The following is a 10,562-nucleotide window of genomic DNA, read 5'->3' as shown; positions in this document are numbered from 1 at the left end:
TTAGTGTTGTCCAGTGACAGGGTGGTGGCTTGGGATACAGCCATGCCGGTGTGGAGGACCGTATGCCAGTTATGGTTTTGAGTTGGAACCAATAGGACCTGTTGACGTGAGATTTCAGAGAAAAGAGCAAGAGACATGGGCTCCTGGTTCACCAGCCTGGTGCTGCCGTTCTCTGGGACAGGGAGGGCTGGATGAAAACCAGGAGTCATTTTTTTCTGTTTGGGTGACCTCGTGGTCACCAGAGAGCTGTCCCGAGGTTGCTCAAGTAGAGTGTCTGAAAATCAGGAAGTGGTTGGCCCTGGGGACGTGGAATTGAGTGCTGTGTGAAGTGGCAGTATGCACCTGGTGCTCAAGGCAGAGGACCCGATGGGGTGACCCAGGATGAGGGTGTAGATGGAGGGAAGGCCAGCCAGGAGGGCACAGGCCGGAGGAGGCTGCAGGAGGGCCAAGAATCATCCCACCAGGACCTGGTGCTCACCCACAAGTCACATGTGCTGTCCCCTCCCACCCTCAGCAGGGGCCCTAGGACCTAGGGTGGAGCAGCCTCTGGAAGGGTCAGTAGGACCAGACAGAGAAGTGGCTGGGGTTTAGCAACAAGGAGGTCCGGGGCCCCTGGTGTCAGTGGAGCGAGCACGGAAGCCACATGGGGCCAAGCTGGGGAGTCGGAGGTGAGGACATGAGTGCGGACAAGTCTTTGGAGAAGTGTTTCTGTGAAAGGCAACAGGGAAGAGGAACTTGTCAACTCCAGGGGAGGTGTGGTGTCAAGGGACATTTTTGTTTTTGAAAGGAAAAGATAATAGAGCAGGGGAAGAGAAGGGAAGGGGTATTTGTAAATGTCTTGGGAAGCATCCGCTTATAGGGACCAAGGGACAGGCTGTGTGGATGCTGACAGAGCACGCAGACCTCTCTTGGGCACCTTGGAAACCCACTAGCCTTGAACCCTCCACGTAGCCAAACATACTTCTTAACAAACACACTCAGTTTCAGAGCTCTTTGTCAGAATCAGAAAACATCATTCTCAAAGTGTCATAAGCTTAAACGCAGCACCTCGAGAGCCCATAGCTGTCCATTTGCCATCCCTCGGGGGTGATTTTGAGGGCAGCCCTCTTGGAGGCAGGATGGCTCCCACCCCTGTGTGAATTGCCCTGTGCCCCTGGCAGCCCAGCTCAACGCAGGGAGCAGCGCTGTTTGAGGGCAGTGACCTGGATTGCCCCAACACGTTCCCTCTGCATGATCCGGGCACCCCCTGGTGCTGCCATCACCTGCTTCCCCAGGCAGGAGGCAGGGCTACAGCTGAGCGCCGGCCCTGGCTGCCAGGATGCTTCTAACACCGTCCGAGGCAGTGCACACTTTCTGGTGTGAGATCCAGAAGGTGCCAGGAGATCTGCGCAAAAACCAATGCGCTTCCCCAATGCACGCCTGTTGGGTACATTAAGCTTTGTAGGATGGTGTCACAAACCCAAGTGCCTGCATGCTCATGGCAAACTTGAAGAGTAAATAGTTCATCTGTGGCTCTCACCATTCTGCAAAAGAGGAAACCAGCGCCCCATGCTCCGAGCTCTCTGCTTGAGGCCCATAGTGAGGTGGTTCAAGAGCACCCGGCTGGGGTTCAAATCCTGCCTCTGCCAGTTTTCAGCTCTGCCACCTTGAGAGAGAGCTCATTTGCTCTGAGCCTTCATTCCTCATCTGTAAAGCAGGATCATGCTGCCAGCCCTAAAGGGGGTTAGGGGAAAAGACGTGGTGTGGAGTGGGTGCTAAGTGCACCAAGACAAGTAGGTCAGGGTGTGGAAGGAAATGCCCACGGGACTTGTTCTTAGGCACGGTGGCTTTCAGAGAGCTGGGTGTCCTCCAGTCTGACTTAGCGCTGAACACATGCCCAATCTTAAAGGGGCACAGAGGCTGAGAGCCCTGCCCAGGGACACATAGCCAGTCAATGCCAGAGCTATCCTGGAGCATCTCACCTACCAGTCTAGGACTCTTTCCAATAAGTAGAGAACCTAGCTTCCCTAAAGGGAGGGGCCTTAAGATGGGCACATAGAAAAGTCTGACACCTGGAGACAGACCCCTGAATTCTCAGAATCTGTAGCTGCCTCCCCAACCTTATCTGTCACACACACACACACACACACACACACACACACACACACACACACTCATACCTAGGCCTGACTGACATTCCCAAAACAGATTGGGCCAGCTCTAAGAAGTTTCTAGAAGCCAAAGCCACTGCTGCTGCCTCTCTCTCCGTGATGGAAGAGTTTAGCGTAGTCCCCTGAGGCCATGCAGATGGCTGACCCCAAATCTATGGGGCCCACCCTACTCTGGGTCCTCGCAAGTCCCAGAACCAGCCCAGGCCCATACCACCAGCTGTCCACCAGATACATCCAGGTCATGCCTCAAGCCCCTCCAACAACGTGGAGCCAGAGCTGTTCCCCAAGGCCTTCCCGCAGAGTCCAGGACTTGGTGCGGGCCCAGACCCACACTTCCTGCCTCCCCACCAGCCAGGCAGCAGCCCCAGAGCTCACCCGATGGCCTTTTCTTACAGTCATGGGCCACCAACTCTACCCTCTGCTTCTGCGCACCCTCCATGCTTCTCCTCTTCCCCTTTCCTCTATCCCTGAATCAAACACAGACCCACGGGCGAAAAGTCTCATTTAGAACAAACTTAAGAAGAAGATTCCAAATCCTCACAGCCCTACCACAGCCTTGGTGTCCCTGGCTCACAGAGACCACCTTCACTGGACTTGGGGCTCACTGGCCCCCATGCCCCTTTAAGACTGAGTGTGCACTTGGACCCAAAGCTGCTTCAGGCTGGAGGCCACCCAGGGCTCTGAGAGCCACCCTGCCCTAGAGAGGGAGTCCATGGGCATTTCCTTGCATACTCTGACCTAGTTGAATTAACCATTCTCCCAGTTACTCAGGCTTAAGACCTGGGACTCCATCCTTGGAGTCTCTCTCTTAGTGGCTCTAACACCTCTTCCCAGGCCCAGCCCAAGTCCCCACTTCTGGGAAGTTCCCCATCCCCACCCCCAGCAAGAGCAAGGCATTGTCCTCAATCCTTACAGTTTCAGCTTTTCCGTGGTGCCTTAGTATTTTAGTATTTGGTGATTTCGTAGTTAATTGATTTGGCAATTTAGTGTTTAGGAATGATAGCAGCACAGTGAAAGGCATTGTCTGAAGCTCGTCCTGCATTCTTTTCTCTTTTAACTCTGAAGATGACCATCGCTGGTTGCTAGAGAAGAGAGGTCAGGCAGCTTGCTCCGGGCCACACAGCAGAGTCCACATTGGAATCTAGGTCTGCTCCTGACCATTCTACTCACACGTCATGAAGCACCTTTCTCTTTTCCTCGGTCCGTAGCCCAGCGCCTGCCAAATAGGGCACCACAGAATTGATTCCACTTTTGCCATAAATAACATGTACCTATCAGATCTTTCTTTGAGGGATGGAGAAGAATAACTTTCCGTGAGCACTTCTCATTGTCTAAGTCCAAACGGCTCTGCCAAGACGGTTTTCAAAGTCATTGAAGAGTATTATTGGTGCCTGGAAAGTGCAGGCATCTCCCTGCTCTCCGGTTTACTGCTCATGTTTGCTTCACAAGCTCTTTTTTTAGTCTTCTTTAAGCTTTTCTTATTTTTTTAAGGAATCTCTACACCCAGCATGGGACTCGAACTTACAACCCCGAAGTCAAGTGTCACATGCTCTACTGACTGAGCTAGCCACATGCCCCTATTTTTTTAGTGTTTTTAATGTTGATAAAATTTTACTGTCGTAAGAACACTTACTTAATATGTGGTCCACCCTCTTAACAGATTTTTAAGTGTCCGTTACAGTATTGTTATCTCCAGGTACAATGTCCTGCAGCAGATCTCCAGAATTTATTCATCTGGCATAACAGAAATTTTGTGCCTAATGATTGGCAGCTCACACTCCCCTCTGCTCCTGGCCTCTAGCATCCACCCTTCTATTCTTTGCTTCTACAGGTTTGACTATTTTAAATATCCTGTGCAAGTAGAAATATGTAATATTTGTCCTTCTGGGACTGGCTTATTTCACTTAGCATAATGTCTTCCGGCTTCATCCGTGTGTCCTATGCTGCAGAATTTCCTTCTTTTATAAAGTGAAACAGTTCAGTTGATTCTTGAACAACATGGGTTTGAACTGTGGGGTTCCACTTCTATCCAGAGTTTTTACAGTGCAGCACTGTAAATGTACTTTCTCTTTCTTATGATTTTCTTAGTAATATTTTCTCTCCTCTAGCTTATGTTTTTATACAAATACAGTATCTAATACAAGTAATACAAAATATGCATTAATTGACTGTTTATGTTATTGGTAAGGCTTCTGGTCGACAGTGGGCTATTCATTAAGTTTTGGGGGTGTCAAAAATTCCATGTGGATTTTCGATTTGCACAGGGGGTCAGTGCCACTAATCCCCATGTTGTTCAAGACTCAGCTGTGTTCCATTGTATGGATATATATCACATTCCTAAATCTGCTCATCGGTTAATGAACACGTAGGTCGTTCCAACCTCGTGGCTACCGCAGTGAGCACAGGGGTGCTAATATCTCTTTGAGATCTTGATTTCAGTTCTTTTAGATAAATGCTCAGAAGTGGGATTGCTGGATACTATGGTAGTTCTATTTTTAACTTCTTGTTTAACTGTCTTTCAGAGTGGCTGTCTCCAGTTTCTCGCCAACACTTATCTTCTTTTTCTTTTTTAATAATAATAATAGCCATCCTCACAGATGTGAAGCAGTGTTGATTTGCATTTCTTTGATGATTAGTGACATTGAGCACCTTTTCATTTACTCGTTGGCCACTTGTATGTCTCCTTTGGAAAAATGTCTATTCAAGTCCTTAGCTCATTTTTTTTTCAGTCCAGTTATTAAGCTTTCTGCTTATTGGGTTATAGGAGTTCCTTATATATTTTGAAAATTAACCCATTATCAGATGTGTGGTTTGCAAATATTTTCCTCTATTCTGTAAGTTGCCTTTCACGCTGGTGTGTGTGTGTGTGTGTGTGTGTGTGTGTGTGTGTGTTTCTGTCCAGAAACTTTTTCCTTTGATGTAGTCCCAGCTGTCTGTTTTTGCTTTTGTGCTTCTAATGTCCCATCCATGAAATCACTGCCAAGACCAATGTCATGAAGCTTTTCTCCTATGTTTTCTTTGACAAGTTACAGTTTCAGGTCTTAAGTCTTAATACATTTGAAGTTGCCTATGTGTGTGTGTGTGGTGTAAGACAAGAGTCCAATTTCATTCTCTGGCGTGTGGATATCCAGTTTTCCCAGCACCGTTTGTTGAAGAGACCATCCTTTCCCCGTTGTGTGTTCTTGGCACTTTGTGGACGACCAGTCAACCACATATGCATAGATTTATTTCTGGAATCTCAGTTCTGTCCCATTGGTCTATATGTATGTTTTAATTACCATAGCTTTGGAATGTATTCTGCAATTAGGATGGGTAGGGCTTCCTGATATGTTCTTTTTCAAATCGTTTCAAGATTGTTTGGGCTATATGAATCTTTTGTGGTTCTATATAAATTTTAGAATTGTCTGTTCTATTTCTTTAAAAGATGCCATTGTAATTTTGATAGGGATTGCACTGAATATGTAGGTCACTTTGGGTGGTATGGACATTTTAACAATATTATGTCTTCCAAGCCAAGGGTGCTTACTCTTAACCCTCCTGCTTAACATAGTCGTAGAAGCCCTAGCCACAGCAACTAGGAAAGAAAAAAGAAATAGAAGACATCCACATTGAAAAGGAAGAAGCAAAATTGTCTCCATGTGCAGATGGCATGATCTTGTATATAGAAGATCCTAAAGATTCTTTAAAAAGAAGGGGGGGGGAAGAAAAAAGAAAACCCTACTCTACCAAAAAAAAAAGGTTAGAACTAATAAATGAACCCAGTAAAGTTGCCAGATATAAAAATCAATACACAAAAATTAACTGCATGTCTCTGCACTGATAACAAACTACCTGAAAAGGGAATTAGGAACAGTTCACGTTTACAGTAGCATGAGAGAGAGTAAAATACTTAGGAATCAGTTAAACTAAGGAAGTAAAAGACTTATCCACTGAAAACTGCAAAACGTTAATGAATGAAATTAATTAAAATGTTTTACAGTTTATTTATTTTTTCAGACAGAGAGAGACAGAGCACAGGCAGGGGAGGGGCAGAGAGAGAGAGGGAGGCACAGAATGTGAAACAGGCTCCAGGCTCTGAGCTGTCAGCACAGAACCCCATGGGGGACTCGAACCCACGAACCACGAGATCATGACCTGAGCCAAAGTCAGACGGTTAACGGACTGAGCCACCCAGGCCCCCCTGTTAATGAAAGAAGACACAAAGAAATGGCACGGCATCCCTCAAGCTGTTTCCCAGGAGCATTCTAAGGACCCCTTCATCCTGCTGAGTCCTTCAGCCAAACTGTGACTCCAAGGGCTCCACACACAGGAGGGTATAATTAGTGTTTGTGGCCTGAGCTAAGGGTGTCGTCATCTCCATCTCAGCTGGAGTCAACCTGTCAGCCATTTAATTGGTTGCAGGGGGTGATGGGGGGGTCCTCTCCTCACACCCTTTTCCTGACCCTATAACACTCTTGGCTCCCTCCACTCCTCTGTCACCTCTACGACCCAGTGGTGATCTTGTCAAACTGTTCCAAGATACCATTGAATGCATCTCCCTGGGCACCTTTCTTCAAGAGCTTCATCAAAAATTCCTCTGAAAGAGAATGCTGGGGTTGCTGTTAACCCTTTATATCTGTTTCCTTTGAGCAGACTTTCCCCCTGTACTAGGAGCCTGTTTCTACCCACTCCCTCTCATCCTTTCTGTCTCTGTTCCAACCCCTCAGCCCATGTCTGCTACCCATGAGTCCCCGCTCCTCTTCTGAGTCAGGTAGCCATAACCAGAGGTCAGGAGTGAAGGGAAGGAACGGGGAGGGGGTTGCCCTGCACCAGGAACCTCTCATCCCTCTGCACGGCCCTCTGCCCCCCTCTCTATGCTTGACTCCCTTGCCCTCCTTCCCTCCAGGCCCCAGAAACCCCATCTGGAGCTCCTTGCCTTTTCCAGAGGAAGGGCAGGGAGGGGGGCAGGTACCTCTGAGGGGTGTCTCCACCGGGCACACCCCCCCTCAAGGATGCGACTGGTTGGGCTCCTGGAAGAGGCCGGCAGGCCCAGGCTGGGGAGGAGACCACAGAGGGCGGCAAGTCAGGCTTCTCAGGAAATGAAATTGCTCTGTGCAACAATGAGAGAGCCACTTTTTTAACTTTTTGCGTGAGCGTGCATTCAATTGCTCACATTGTTTTGGCTCCAGGGGAAATCTGACCTCGGAAAAGGCTGAGATGAAGTGGGTGTGGGTGGAGATCCTCTGCTATTTCACAGGGGCTAAGAGAGTCAAGCAGAACATTCTTCAGAGGTGCCTTTCCAGTGGGACTCTTCCTCCCATCCCAAGAACAGGAGATGCTGCCTCATTCAGCTCCCCAGCTGGGGCCAGAGCAGGGCCCACTGTGGCCAGAAGAGGCCAAGGTCCATTGTGCCCAGGAGACCGACGGACCCTACTGGGAGCGAAGATCTGAAATTCTTCTCCGTGTGACCCAAGACTCTTGACCCTGCTGCACCTTGGGAAGCTTTTAAAAAATTACAGATTTTTCAGACTGCCCCTCAGACCCCACTTCAACCAATTAAATCAAACTTTCTGGGGATGAGGTTTGAGGGGGGGGGAAGAAAGATATCATCTCTCCATGTGATTCCAGTGTGCAGCCAAGCTTAAGAGGCACCAGTAGCTGCATCTCAGGTACATTTATTGAGCAGCCATTGACAGCCAGAGAGCATTGTGGGAAGAACACAGCCAGAAGAGCCAGAGGACCTGAGTTCAAATCCCAGCCCTGCCATTCCTAGCCTGTGGGGCTTTCACCTAATTTTTTTTAATGTTTATTTTACTTTTGAGAGAGAGAGAGAGAGAGAGAGACAGAGCATGAATGGGAGAGGGGCAGAGAGAGAGGGAGGCATAGGATCCAAAGCAGGCTCTGGGCTCCAAGCTGTCAGCATAGAGCCCGAAGCAGGGCTCGAATTCATGAACCATAGTTAAGATCATGACCTGAGCCAAAGTCGACACTCAACCGACTGAGCCACCCAGGCACCCCGCACCTAATTCGCTAATGTTTCTGAACCTCCACTTTCTATCTGTAACATGGGAATATGGGACTAATGCCCACCACAGGTTTAAGGCATAAAATAAAAGCAAGTGGTGTGTGACAGCGCCTTGGCCAGCTGCACTGTCGCGTACCACTGTTGAAAGCAAACTGTTCCAGGCACTGCTCCAGAGAAGCATCGCACCATAGACCACCCAGAGTGCACTGTCCATTCTCCAAACTGGGCACTACGGCCCCCCACGATCTAACACATACCCCCTTTCCTTGAGAGCTTCACATGAGAATTCAGAGGTTTTAGCCACACCGACCCACTGCCTCTCCACAGAGGGCCCCTTGCATTCTTCCTGCCTACGCGCCATCTCCCTCCTCCTGCCTGACTCTTGCCCACCTTCAAGGCCAGGTTCCCTTCCCACCACCTCACCCTGCAAGGAGTTCTTCCTCCTGTAACATCCTGTGCCATGAGTGTCTACACAGCGTGGACTAAATGTGTTCTCTGGACACGTCCATACCAGGTGGTTTATTCATCCCTCGTGACTTCTTGGTTGCTTGTAAATCATTTCAGGCAGCTGAGTTGGGTCTTCCCTGTCCTGTACCCCCTCCTTCGGGAGGCACTGATTTGGTTGGAGACGGTGCTACTTCTCTCTTCTGCACTGCAGTTTCCTAGCGGTACTGAAAGGGGGGAGTGTGAGTTGTGAAGTTGTGATCCTCCCCCAAAAGGCTGACAACACACTTGGTGATGGAATCCACAGAAATTAAGCAGCCATGAACATTTATGACAGGTTACGCAAATGTAAGGGTAGGGGGAGTTTAGAGACGTGGGCAGCTACTGGGGGCAAAGGGGAGGGGAAGCCAGGGCTTCAGGGAAGGTATTGGCGAGGAAAGAGAGAGGGCCCCAGGAAGAATTGTGAACGGAGGCCCAGGGAGCCAGAATGAGTGCGGCCCTTATGTATCCGCACGGTAAGGATGGGTCTGATGAGTGAGTCCTGGGTGAGCACTGGCTCCCGGTACACACCAGAGGATACTGAAAACCTCCAAAAGTTTTGAAGACATTATAGAAGGCATAAAAGAGAGTTTATTTATTCATTCAACAAACATTGAGAACAATGCTACTTCCTTATTAAACTGAAAGGTCTCCTACACAAACGTCTGGATAGAAATAAGCTGAAATAGCAAAGTCAAATAAATCTGGGCTCTTCCTAGCCAGAAGGCCTCACAGTAACTCTGTGTAGTGCTCAAAATAAGGTGAGGTGGGACACAGGAAGGTAGGAGCCCAGACGCAGATGAGACAAGGAGATCTGGCCAGGGCATCTTAGCGAAGAACAATCCTCGACCCCTTGTGTCTTTAATTTCTTAGTGTTACAGTCGATCAAAAAGACAAAGCAGGAAGTGACAGGCTGGAAGGAAGCTTGCACATTCAGGAGAACCTTTCTCCGTGAACAGTTTATTCCAGCCCTAATCTTGGGCGCAGAGCCTGCCTGGAATGTTCTTCTGAGAATGTAGCCTTCCTGGGGCAGGTACACAGCCCCTGGGCACTAGTTTAGCAGCAGAGTTCCCCCAGGTCCAGCAGCTGCTGCTATGAATACCCCAGCTTAAGCAACCATTCCTGTAACCTCTGCTGAAATAACTCTCACTGTTTTGTCCCCTCCAAAGCTGTCGCCCCCCCCTTCCAGCTGGCAGCCAAGGCACTCCTGGTGTGATGCCCCCCACCTGCTCCATGCCCCCAACACACACCCACAGGCTGGCATGCCTGTCCTGAAGCTGGAGATCCTGGCCCCCAGCAAGATAAACCTCGGCCTCCCCCTTCCCCAGCCCCCACTCCCTAACTGTTCTACTTCCTTAGCCAGGCTCTGCAAACTGAAATGTGAAATTTGAAGCATTTCATGGTAGCCTTAGCAACCATGGTAACACAGGATCTGATAGAGAGCCTGGAGTTATAAAAATACCAGCTTCTACCAGACACTGGTTTCCAAAGGGAAACCAGCCTCCACGCCAGAACCGTTTTTAAACCGTCTAAAAACTCAAGAGACTTCCAAACCCATCTCCGCATGGCTTCAGGAACACAGCTCTTCAATTCCCTTTTGGAAGGTGGTGGTGTTGCAAGTTTGGGGTATTTTCTCTAAAATATAGAGATCCTCTCCGAGAATGGGCTAGCCTTACACATAGAGGTGGGAGCCGTTTTTAATAAACATCAGATTTTCGGCATTCTTTAAAAGTGAAATTGAATTGCTGCCAGTCCTTCCGGTTCCCTCCCAGGGAGTCAGCGCCACCAAACCTCCTAATTACAGAAGGGGACTGATTTGGTCTATCTCCTCGTCATTGAAAACAGTTTTAATTACATAACCGTTTGCTAGCAGTCGTTCCACGTTTAAGGCCTCGGGTAGGGAGGTAAGAGGCAGAGCGTGCCCC

The 10,562-nt window shown here is 48.9% G+C and overlaps 1 protein-coding gene across 4 annotated transcripts in view; it reads left to right on the top strand.

The window, feature by feature from the left end:
• Positions 1-10,562, top strand: part of CTIF (cap binding complex dependent translation initiation factor) — a 295,461-nt gene that overhangs the window by 258,083 nt on the left and 26,816 nt on the right. The gene's annotated exons all lie outside the window — the stretch shown is intronic.

This window comes from Suricata suricatta, chromosome 14 (genome assembly GCF_006229205.1).
Source record: "Suricata suricatta isolate VVHF042 chromosome 14, meerkat_22Aug2017_6uvM2_HiC, whole genome shotgun sequence".
NCBI classification, from domain to species: domain Eukaryota; kingdom Metazoa; phylum Chordata; class Mammalia; order Carnivora; family Herpestidae; genus Suricata; species Suricata suricatta.
The sequence above is the reverse complement of the archived record's forward strand: the minus strand, read 5'-3'. Positions and strand labels throughout refer to the sequence as shown.